We start from the raw sequence: 11,904 nt of genomic DNA, 5'->3' as shown, positions 1-11,904 counted from the left end.
TTTTATACTCTTGATACAGGGAAAAGTACTTGTGGATATCACCACAAAATATACAAATACATTGCAATATAATTAAGTTCCATGTGTGCAATGAGGAATCCCAGAAAGCTGGCTTAGACTTATATAATGTTGCCAGGTATAAGGGGTCACTTAGGGCTAAAATTTTTTAAATAAAGTGTGCAAAAAAGCTATTTTTTTTATTATTATTTGTTTATTATTATTATTAGATGTGGCTGGCTAGTAAGTAGAGCAAAAGCTGAAGCCTTTGTCACATATACATCACAATAAAGTTATTTTCTTCACATATCCCATTCTTTGTGATTTTTCAGATCTTTATTACAATGTGGCTTATATTATGAGGTGAAAAAAAATACTAATTGAATATAAAACTCTGGTACTAGGAGCTCTGGTGATAGTGCTGTCCCATATCTGGAAAGTATCTGAAAGAACAGCATTATATACCGTAAAATACAGCATCATTTGTCATACTGCACTTGGCATGTACATGCAATCCTGATTGATCCAGAAAACTACAGTTGAATATGTAACATGCTTGTAAAGTATTTTCCTTTTTTTCCAACATTATTTTTTCTCTCTATGGGTTCTTTATGTTTTTTTATGTCTTTATAATGTTCTTGTTCTTTACAAGTTCTATGATTTCCCCCCACTTTCCAAAAAAACGTGCCAGTAGGTGCACAGGCAAATTCCCCCAGATGTGTATAAATGTGTGTGCATGGTAGCCTGCTATGAGCTAGAATCCTATCCAGGCTTATAACCACCTTGCTCACGTACACTGTGTAAGGTTTTTGATGATTCAGTGGAGTAACAGGGATTTACTTATACATAATTGTTATGATGCACATATCCTAGAAGTAAAGAGCATGAATGAAGAGAGAAAAATATTTTCTGCATTTCTGCATTTAATCAGTGAACAGTTCACTGAACAGCACACCTCAGCAATGATAAAACTGTAATGAATGTACATTAGGTGCCACCCAGATGAGGATGGGTTTCCTTTGGGGTCTGGTTTCTCTCAAGGTTTGTTCTTCATACCATTTCAAGGAATTGTATAGCCTTTATATCTGTAATGCTGCTTTGGGAACATGTCCAGTGTTAAAGTGCTATATGAAATAAAACTGAATTGAATTGAATTAAAAAATACTATTTAGTCAGGTTTAGACAACCACATTTTGGTCTAGGTTAAGTTTAGCCAAAGGTGCCAGAAGTGACATACTCACACCCAAATCATCCAATTATATATATATATATATATATATATATATATATATATATATATATATATATATATATATTTATAAATATGTGAGCAGGATTAAGAAATATATTTGAAAGAATGTAGAATTTCAGAGACTTAAAAATCACCTTTTCATAAAGTGAGTCTTTTTCTTCTTATTTCGGCTTCTCCCATTAGGGGTCATCACAGCGGATCATCCGTCTCCATACCCACCTGTCCTCTACATCTGTCTCTTTTACACCAACTACCTGCATGTCTTCCCTCACCACATCCATAAACCTCCTCCTTGGCCTTCCTCTTTTCCTCCTTTCTGGTGGCTCCATCCTCAGCATTCTCCTACCAATATAACTCATGTCCCTCCTATGCACATTTCCAAACCATCTCAATCTCTCCTCCCTCACCTTGTCACCAAAATGTCCTACATGTGCTGTCCCTCTAATAAACTAATTTCTAATCTTGTCCAAAAAACCTTAACAACTTCAGCTCTGCTACCTCTAGCTCCGCCTCCTGCCTTTTACTCAATGCCACTGTCTCTAAACCATACAACATCGCAGGTCTCACCACAGTCCTATAAACTTTTCCTTTCATTCTTGCAGATACCCTACTATCACAAATCTCTCCTGTCACTCTTTCTCACCCACTTCACCCTGTCTGCACTCTTTTCTTTACTTCCCTAACACACTCTCCATTACTTTGCACTGTTGACCCCAGGTACCTGAACTCCTCCACATTCTCCACCTCTTCTCCCTGTAACCGCACCACTCCACTGCCCTCCCTCTCATTCACACACATGTACTCTGTCTTACTCCTACTGACTTTCATTCCCCTTCTCTCCAGTGCATACCTCCACCTCTCCAGGCTCTTCTCACCTGCAAACATCATAGTTCAGGGAGACTCCTGTCTGACCTCGTCTGTCAACCTGTCCATCACCACTGCAAACAGGAAAGAGCTCAGGGCCGATCCTTGATGCAGTCCAACCTTCACCTTGAACCAGTCTGTCATTACTACTGCACACTTCACTGCTGTCACACTGTCCTCATACATGTCCTGCACCACCTTCACATATATCTATGCCTATTAAAGTCTGCCCCAATCACCAATCGTTCATTCCTAGGTACACTATCTACCACTTCATCTAATTCACACCAGAATCTTTCCTTCTCCTCCATCTCACAGCCCACTTGTGGAGCATAAGCACTGATGACATTTATCATCACCCCTTTAACTTCCAGCTTCACGTTCATTACCCACATCAGAAACTCTCTTCACCTCCACTACACTCTTACTGTACTCTTCCATCAGAATCACCCCTACACCAATTCTCTTTTCATCCACACCATGATACAACAGTTTAAACCACCTCCAATGTTCCTGGACTTACTCCCTTTCCTCTTGGTCTCCCGAACACACAACATATCTACCTTTCTACTCTCCATCATATCAGCTACCTCTCTCCCTTTACCAGTCATAGTACCAACATTTAAAGTACCAACCAAACCTCCACTCTCCTACACTTCTCCTTTCCCTGCCATTTCTGTAGACGTCTTTCTCCTCTCCTTCTCCTTCTTTGGCCATCAGTAGCCCAATTTCCACCGGTACCCTTTTGGCCAACGATACCTGTGGCTGTCGTTGGTAACCAGGGCCTCGACCGATCCGGTATGAAATTCTTATTTGTGATCCGCATATTCGATTTGGCACATTTTACGCTGGATGCCCTTCCTAACGCAACCCTCCCTATTTATCCGGGCTTGAGACCGGCACTAAGAGTGCACTGGCTTGGTGCCTCCCTAATGGCTGGGTTCTTTTCATAATGTGAGTAATACAACAAAATCAGTTGGCATATATATATATATATATATATATATATATATATATATATATATATATATATATATATATATATATATATAAATAAAACCAGCTAGCTTCAAGGCAATAAACATCTGTCTACATCCTAAACAACGTTGATTTCTTTATTCTATATTTTAGAGACAGGGTGTCACGCTGACACATTAAACAAATAAAAAATATCCTCTAGGGGGCGACAACAACTCAATGATTTAACATTGATTTGTCTTTTCAGGCAGGGTCAAAGTATATATCATACCAGTCTAAAGGTTGGACACACCTTCTCCTTCAGTGATGTACATTAATACTGAAGACATCCAAACTGTGAAAAACATGTGGTAATGCAGTAATTTTAATTAGAATATCTTCTTTTTTCGGCTGCTCCCAATATCGGTCGCCATAGTGGATCATTTCCCTCCATACTACTCTGTCCTCTACATCTGCCTCTTTCAAATTAGCACCTGCATGTCTTCCCTCACCACATCCATCAACCTCTTGCTTGGCCTTCCTCATTTTCTCTTGCCTGGCGGCTCCATCCTCAGCATTCTTCTACCAATATACCCCATGTCCCTTCTCTGTCCATGTCTGGCCATGTCTCCAAAACATTCCACATCCGTTGGTTCTTTAATAAACTCGATTCTAATCCTGTCCATCCATGTCACTCTTTATGAAAATCTTAACATCTTCAGCTCTGCTACCTCTAGCTCCGCTTCCTGTCTTTTAATCAATGTCACTGTCTCTAAACCATACAACATCACAGGTCTCACCACAGTCCTATAAACTTTCCCTTTCACTCTTGCAGATACCCTTCTATCACAAATCACTCCTGCCACTCTTCTCCACCCACTCCATCCTGCCTCCACTCTCATTTACACACATGTACTCTGTCTTACTCCTACTGACTTTCATTCCCCTTTACTTCTCTAACACACTCTCCATTACTTTGCACTGTTGACCCCAGGGACTTAAACTCATCCACGTTTACCACCTCTTCTCCCTGCATCTGCACCACTCCACTGCCCTCCCTCTCATTCACATACATGTACTTTGTCTTACTCCTACTGACTTTCATTTCCCTGACTTTCATTTTATCTCCAGCACATATCTCCACCTCTCCAGGATCTTCTCAACCCGCTCCCTACTCTCACCACAAATCAGAATATCATCCGCAAACATCATAGTCTATGGAGACTCCTGTCTGACCTCGTCTGTCAATCTGTCTATCACCACTGCAAACAGGAAAGGGCTCAGAGCCAATCCTTGATGCAATTCCACCTCCACCTTGAACCAGACTGTCGTTATTACTGCACACTTCATTGCTGTTTTACTGTCCTCATACATGTCTTGCACCACCCTCACATACTTCTCTGACACACCTGACTTCCTCATACAATACCAATTAAACACATTCTCTTTCATAGTTTAAATGTCTTCAGTATTAATGAAAAAAAAAAGGAGAAGGTGTGTCCAAACTTTTGACTGGTACATCTTGTTACTTGACTGTGTACATAATTTCTATGTAAATTACTGAATAGAAATCAACCAAAATCTTTAAAAAATTTTTTTTAAAAATATTTATTTTATTTATAAAGTTCACAAATTATCAAAGCTAAAATTGTCAAATTGTGGCCGTATTTATTCTTTAACTCAGCAAATTGCAGCGATTTTTTTAAAGTTAATTTTTGTAACAATTTTTTTTACTCCTATTGTTAGCAACTAAGCATTATTAACAGAAATACTTTTTCTCGTTTTTTTTATAAAAAATAATGTTATAGAGGGAAAGAAATACATAATATTAAGAAAAAAAACATATTTTGAGTTATAAAAAGTCAAAAGTTTTGAGACCCTTGGTAAGGCACTCAAATACAAACTGAGCTCATGTGCATCCTGTTTGCTATGATTATTTTGAAATGGTTTGAGATTGACGAGTCCACCTGTGGTTAATGCAGTGGATTGGACTTAATTTAGAAAGGTGTACACATGTGTATAAGGTCCCACAATTCACAGTGCATGCTAGACCAAAAAAACAAGCAAAAAAAAAAACCTCCCTATAAAACTGATTGTGTTGAGATACAAGCCATGGTATAACATGGCATAACAAGCTCAGTATGAAACCACATTTCCAAAAAAGTTCAGACACTGTGTAAAATGTAAATAAAACAGAATGGAATGACTTGGAAATTTCATAAATCCATATTCTATTTATAATAAAACCAAACAACAACAAAAAAACACAAAAATGGTTAAACTTTTATTTGAATGGCTCCTATATTGGTCTAATACAGGATTCTAGCTACTCAAAAGTTCTGAGTGTTCTTTGTTGTTTTAATCACTTCATGATTCACCAAATGTTTTCAAATGGTGAAAGGTCTAGACTGCAGGCAGGCCAGTTCAGCACCCAGACTCTTGAAGTCTTGCTATTGTAAAAGATGCAGCATGCAATTTTCTTGCTCAAATATACAAGGTGGAAGCATTTGTTTCTCTAAAACCTGTATATACAGTTACCTTCAGCATCGAGCCTTTTTAAATGTGCAAGTGTCAGGCGCAAAGAATGTTCTGAGACCGATTGAATTCCAAAAAGGGCTTTTCTTTAATGAAAAAAGCAAAATGGGCAAGGCAGAAAACACAGACGACACACACTGAAGCAAGTAAGCTGGAACACAACTATAACTGAGTAGTTTTGGGCAGTCCGGTAGGTTCATAAGCCTAAGCTGTAGAACGGACGGTGGGAATGTGGAAAAACAGGGTCTTTATAGTGTGGTGACTGATATGGACCAGGTGTGGATGATTAGTAAGTAGGTGAGCTGCTTGGAGTGATTGGAGGGGTTGGTGTGGGTGTGGCTGCTGGATCCCTGACAGCAAGCTGCCCATTCCACAAGCACTAATGGACTCTCATACCATCAGAGATGTGGCTTTTTGAACAGAGAGTTGATAACAAGCCAGATGATGTGGTGTCCATGGTTTTTTAAAAAAGTAATTCATTTAGATTGCTCTGACCACAGAACAGTTTTCCACTTTGGCCCAGAGAAGATGGCGGCATTTCTGGATCATCCCTTTTTCTTTGCATAATAGAGATTTAACCTGCATTTGTGGAAGACATGGCAAACCTTGTTCACAGTCAATGATTTCTGAAGGTGTTAATGAGCCCATGCAGTGATTTACAGAATCATGACTGTTTTAAATGCAGTGCTACCTGAGGGCCTGAAGATCACAAGCATCCAGTATTGATTTTTTCCCTTGTCTGTTGTGCACAGAGACATGTTTCAGCCATCAAATTTAAAATTATCTTATTTTTTCCTTAAAATATGAAATTCCTTCACTTTAAACAGTTAATATGTTTATTTATCTATGTTCTATTGTGAATAAAATGGTTTTATGAAATGGGCAAAAATTTCTTTCTGTTTTTATTTATATTATACATGGTGTCACAACTTTTTTGGGATTCGGGGTTGTAGAATAAGTTTGGAAGCAACAGGAGAAGTGGCTAAGAAACCAATGGCTTCTTATATAACAGAGTTTTTGAAGACAGTCATCCAAGTAAAAATACTTAATCAGTCATTATGGAAAACTAAGCCAAATAGATAAAGGTCACTCCTGAATAAAAACATATGGCAGAATGTCAAGGATACGAAAACCAAGATGTAAAAGGTTTTGATTTGATGATACAAAAGCTAAACTGTTTGGGATAAAGCATGTGTTATTCAACAATAAAACCATGATGGTAGTAGTATAGTGCTGTGGAGATGCTCTGCATCAAAGTCTTATTGGAGAATTTTTTCTTTAATCAAGCATGCCAAAAGAATTTATAAATTAATTTAAATGTTTTAGTATGTAACTAACTATATACTGTACCATAAAACAATAATGTGTGAGCTATAGCATCTATTTGGTTATCTTTGTTTAAAACTCTCCTTAATCTCCTCCCTTTTTCTTCAGTCATCTCTAACTCTAACTCACTCCCCTCTCTCTGTTAAGATTTCTTTTGTCTGATTCTGGTTTAATTCTATACATTCCATTTATGTTTATTGCATTTGGTAGATGCCCCTTTAAACAGAGCAACTTACAAAAGAACAGAGAAGAGTCTCAAAGAAGGCCTTTCCTGTTTTCTGAGAAATAGTGGGTGTTGGCAAGCAGTAGATGAAGATCGGTAGGTGTGTGGTGCACTGTTGGTTGAGATAAGTGAAAAATCCCGGGCGGATGCTCACTCGTCCCAGGTAAATTCTCTGGTTGAACCTAATGCTCCCAGCACCTCAAACTCGACATGAGCCAAGCCTCGGTCGAGGGCGTCTCCACGTCTCAATGAGAATGAGAACTTCCGAGCTGTTGTTCTCCATGCCGGAGCGAACGACACCAGGCTAAGACAAATGGATATCTTAAAGAGGGATTTCAGGATCCTGGTGGAGACGGTACGCAGCACATCACCCACAACGAGGATCATAGTGTCAGGACCTCTTCCCACTTACCAGCAAGGGATTGAGAAGTTTAGTAGACTTTTGATGTTGCTATCAGACAACATCTCTAGGATGCTGCACACCAACTGACTGAAAGTAAGACATCATAATATTTACAACTATGACAACATTTATACAACAAACCAAATAGTTACAAGTACACACACAGCCCAATTGTAGAAAGTGTCTCTTCCTCGTTTAGTAAAACCAAGAATAAATACACAAGATCCAGAAATAATCTTATTGCAGTTAAAACTGAAAAATGCCAAATAAGCAAACACAAGTTCTATAGTTTGGTCTTTTAAACATTGAAAAAAAAAAACCCTACTATCTCTCGCTCTGGCCACCGTGTACAGACTCCCAGGGCCCTACGGTGATTTTCTACAAGAGTTTGCTCGTTTTCTTTCAGACCTCTTAATCTATTTTGATAAAGTGCTGCTTGTAGGAGATTTTAATATTTATGTATGTGATGCAAACGATGCCCCCTGGACTATCATTTGTGGACTTTTTAAACTCTATTGGGGTTAAACAAAACATCACCAGATGAACTCATCGTTTTAATCACACACTAGACTTAATAATATCCCACGGCACAGACGTCACTGATATAGATATTTTACCTCAGAGTGATGACATCACAGACCATTACCTCATATTGTACAGTAGAGCAGATTAGCCGTGTTTTACCACGTTATCGAAATGGTAGGACTATTGTTACGACCACTAAGGGCAGATTCAGAAATAACCTGCCTGATTTATCTCAATTTCTCACTAAACCCATAAATGCTAACAATCTTGATCAAATGGCTAACAACATAGTCCTTGTCCTCACTAGCACATTAGACACCGTTGCCCCATCCAGTTAAAAAATGTTAGAGAAAAAAACCCATGGTATAATAGTTATATGCATTTACGTAATCTGGAGAGAAAATGGAGGAAAACTAAATTTGAGGTATTTAGAATTGTATAAAGACAGTATGCTCAGCTACAGACAGGCGCTAAATGCTGCTAGATCTAAACACCTGAGCAAACTCATAGAAAACAACAAAAACAATCCCAGGTTCCTTTTCAGTACAGTAGCTAAATAAACAACATATCAGGTATGCGAAAAACCTGTTCCATCACAGTTTAGTAGTGAGGACCACTACTAATTGATAGTATTAGAAAAACATTTGTGGAGGTCCATCCTCTGACAGCGTCTCCTGATCCAATCGTACCTAAAACTCTACACTACTTTACACATAGAGGACAGGAATAGCTGTTTGATGTTATTACCAAAGCCAAATCAACTACATGTCTGTTAGATCCCATTCCAACTAAACTACTGAAAGAACGGTTACATGCAGATGGTGAGCCTCTTTTAAATATTATTAACTCCTCACTGTCGTTAGGTCACGTCCCTAAACCCTCAAGTTAGCAGTTATTAATCCCCTCATTAAAATACCTAATTTGGATCCAAACACTCAAATTACAGACCCGTTTAAAATCTTTTATTTATGTCTACGATTTTAGAAAAGATTGTGTCTGCCCAGTTATGTTCCTACTTACAAGAGAACAATATATTTTAAGAGTTTCAGTCAGGTTTTGGGCCCCATTATAGCAGAGAAACTGCTCTAGTTAAAATCACTAATGACCTGTTTTTAGCTTCAGACCTAGGCTACATCTCTCTGTTAGTTTTACTAGATCTAAGCGCTGCATTCAACACTATAGATCATGATCTTCTCCTAGATTGCTTACAAAATTACATCGCAGGCATTAAGCTGGTTTAAATCCTACCTGTCTGATCGTTACTTAAATTGAGAGCTATCCAGGTTAATGCAAGTAAATTATGGGGTGCCACAAGGTTCAGTTCTAGGACACCTGCTTTTCACAATATACATGCTTCCCTTGGAAAATACTATTAGAAGGCATGGGAATAGCTTCCAATGTTATGCTGATGATACCCAGCTATATATCTAATCGAAACCAGATGATACAGCTCAATTGGCTCGGATAACTGAGTGTGTCAAAGAATTAAAAGATTGGATGACTCATATCTTTCTATTATTCAGTTATTCAAAAACTGGTACACAGAAGCTCCAGCATTTCAACCTGCATTTAGAAGGATGTTCTGTAACTACTAGTTGTCCTGCATCATTAATATACAAGCTACAGTTAGCCCAGAATGCAGCAGCCAGAGTTCTCACAAGGTCGAGAAAATTTGATCATATAACCCCAATCTTATCATTCCTACACTGATAACACTACCTTCCTACACTTCCTACACTACCTGTTAAGTTTCGAATTTACCACAAACTACTGCTTCTTACTTACAAAGCAATAAATGGTTTAGCTTCCATGTCTCTTTCCAGTCTTCTAACACGTTACAATCTGTCACGCTCCCTGAGATCTCAAAACTCTGTACTTCTTGTAGTTCCTAGAATAGCAAAGTCCACTACAATTAGCTCCTAAACTTTGGAATCGTCTTCCTGAGAGTGTTCGTGTCTCAGACACACTTTCCCAGTTTAAGTGCAGATTAAAAATCTTTTTAGCAAAGCCTACACATAACACACATCACATATCATAACCTATTATTATTATTATTAACTTGTGCTTGTTAATATCATGAACAGCAACAACACTAATTCCTCCCCACTGCTTCTTTTTCTCTGCCCATCCTGAGGCGTGCTGAGGTTGTGCCAGCCCCAGTCACGTCCCACCATTAATGAAGATTGTGGACCTTTAAAGAAGTAGACGTCGACCCCGCAAACATCCTGAACCATCTAGAGAGGTACCATTTGGATTCCACTTCATGTGGAGTTTGGACATTGGACCTCTTTGAGTGTTTAAAGGCTCTGGCATTTAGAAGCTGGTGTTGGATCTATGATGACTCAAATGTTGAGCTATTTTATAAGTTGTTTAGTAGCTCCTGGTTCTATAACCACAAATGACTGTAAAAGACTGTAGAAAGAACATTACACATAATCTTACATTTCATTGCTCATGTTAGTTCTCACTTTTAGTGTTCTGTATTGTTTAATGATTTATAATCACACTCTTGATATCACCCAAATGAGGATGGGTTCCCATTTTGAGTCTGGTTCCTCTCAAGGTTTCTTCCTCATAACATCTAAGAGAGTTTTTCCTTGCCACAGTAACCATGGCTACTCATCAGGGATAAATACATACCATTCACCTTAACTCTTAAAATTCTGTAAAGCTGCTTTGAGACAATGTTTGTTGTGAAGAAATATATAGCATCAAGGTTTTAAAATGTGATGTGGACAGCTATACTGTAGGTAGCCAGTGAAGAATAGTGTAGCAAATTGATAGCGTGGGAAAACTTTGAGAACGTCATACAGATGCATTCTGAATCAGTTGCAGAAGTCGAGTATCTTTCAGAGGCAAACCTACCGGGAGCCAGTCTTAGTCTAGTCTTGAGATGATGAGGGACTAAATAAGCACCTCAGTGGCCTCAGTGGTATTATACAATGTTGAATATAGAAGAGGCCCCTTCACTTTGTTGCATGCTTCCTGCTCGATGCATAAGGAAGAGTTGCTAAGTGACACACAAAGACTCAGAAGTCAGATAGCAAAGTTTCTCTTTCTTTAATAGAAACATATATACAAAATGATTGGCTCAGACTGCAGCATAGAATTTAAAAACAACAAATCCTGATGTTGCAATATATGTAATCAGAGATACTTAAACCAACCAGATTAAAATCAAACAAACAAACAAATACAGATAAGATAGGAATGTAAACAGTAGACTGAAAGGGTGGGCCATCAAAGTGTAACATGGTACTTCCCTTCATCTGTCTGCTTTACCATTTCTTTTTCTCATACCTGATCACTAGTTTCATGAAAAGAACAAACGGCTTTTTTTGTAATAGGCTAGCCAACCAAAAGCTACTAGATGTTTAACAATGTTGAGAGTTGGTGGAAAAGAATTTCCAAATCAACAGATGTACAATAGAACACAGTATTCAACATCATAAACAAATGGATGTCCTTCCAAATTTGACAAAAGTACAAGTATAAATGTTTTTTAAGCAGGCAAAGAAACAACAATATCTGGCAAGTGCTGGTTACTCCAACATTACTCCAGTCATTTCTCACATCTGGGCTATAGGGTAAGATGTCCAGTCCTTTCCCACTAACAGAATCTCTAAAATAATTCAAGCCCACTTAAATTACCCAAAACTATGTGCCAGACTGTGTTAGGGATTAACGAGACAAATGTTGGGCATAATTCTAAAAAATTTTTTTCTTTCTTCAATGTCCCTCTAACCTGTGCATAACTGGCCAAAAACACAATTAGTGTATTATTGCCTTTTTTTTTTGCATAAACATTTTTGGCTATCCATC

The sequence above is a fragment of the Silurus meridionalis genome, chromosome 4 (genome assembly GCF_014805685.1).
Source record: "Silurus meridionalis isolate SWU-2019-XX chromosome 4, ASM1480568v1, whole genome shotgun sequence".
NCBI lineage: Eukaryota > Metazoa > Chordata > Actinopteri > Siluriformes > Siluridae > Silurus > Silurus meridionalis.
The sequence above is the reverse complement of the archived record's forward strand: the minus strand, read 5'-3'. Positions refer to the sequence as shown.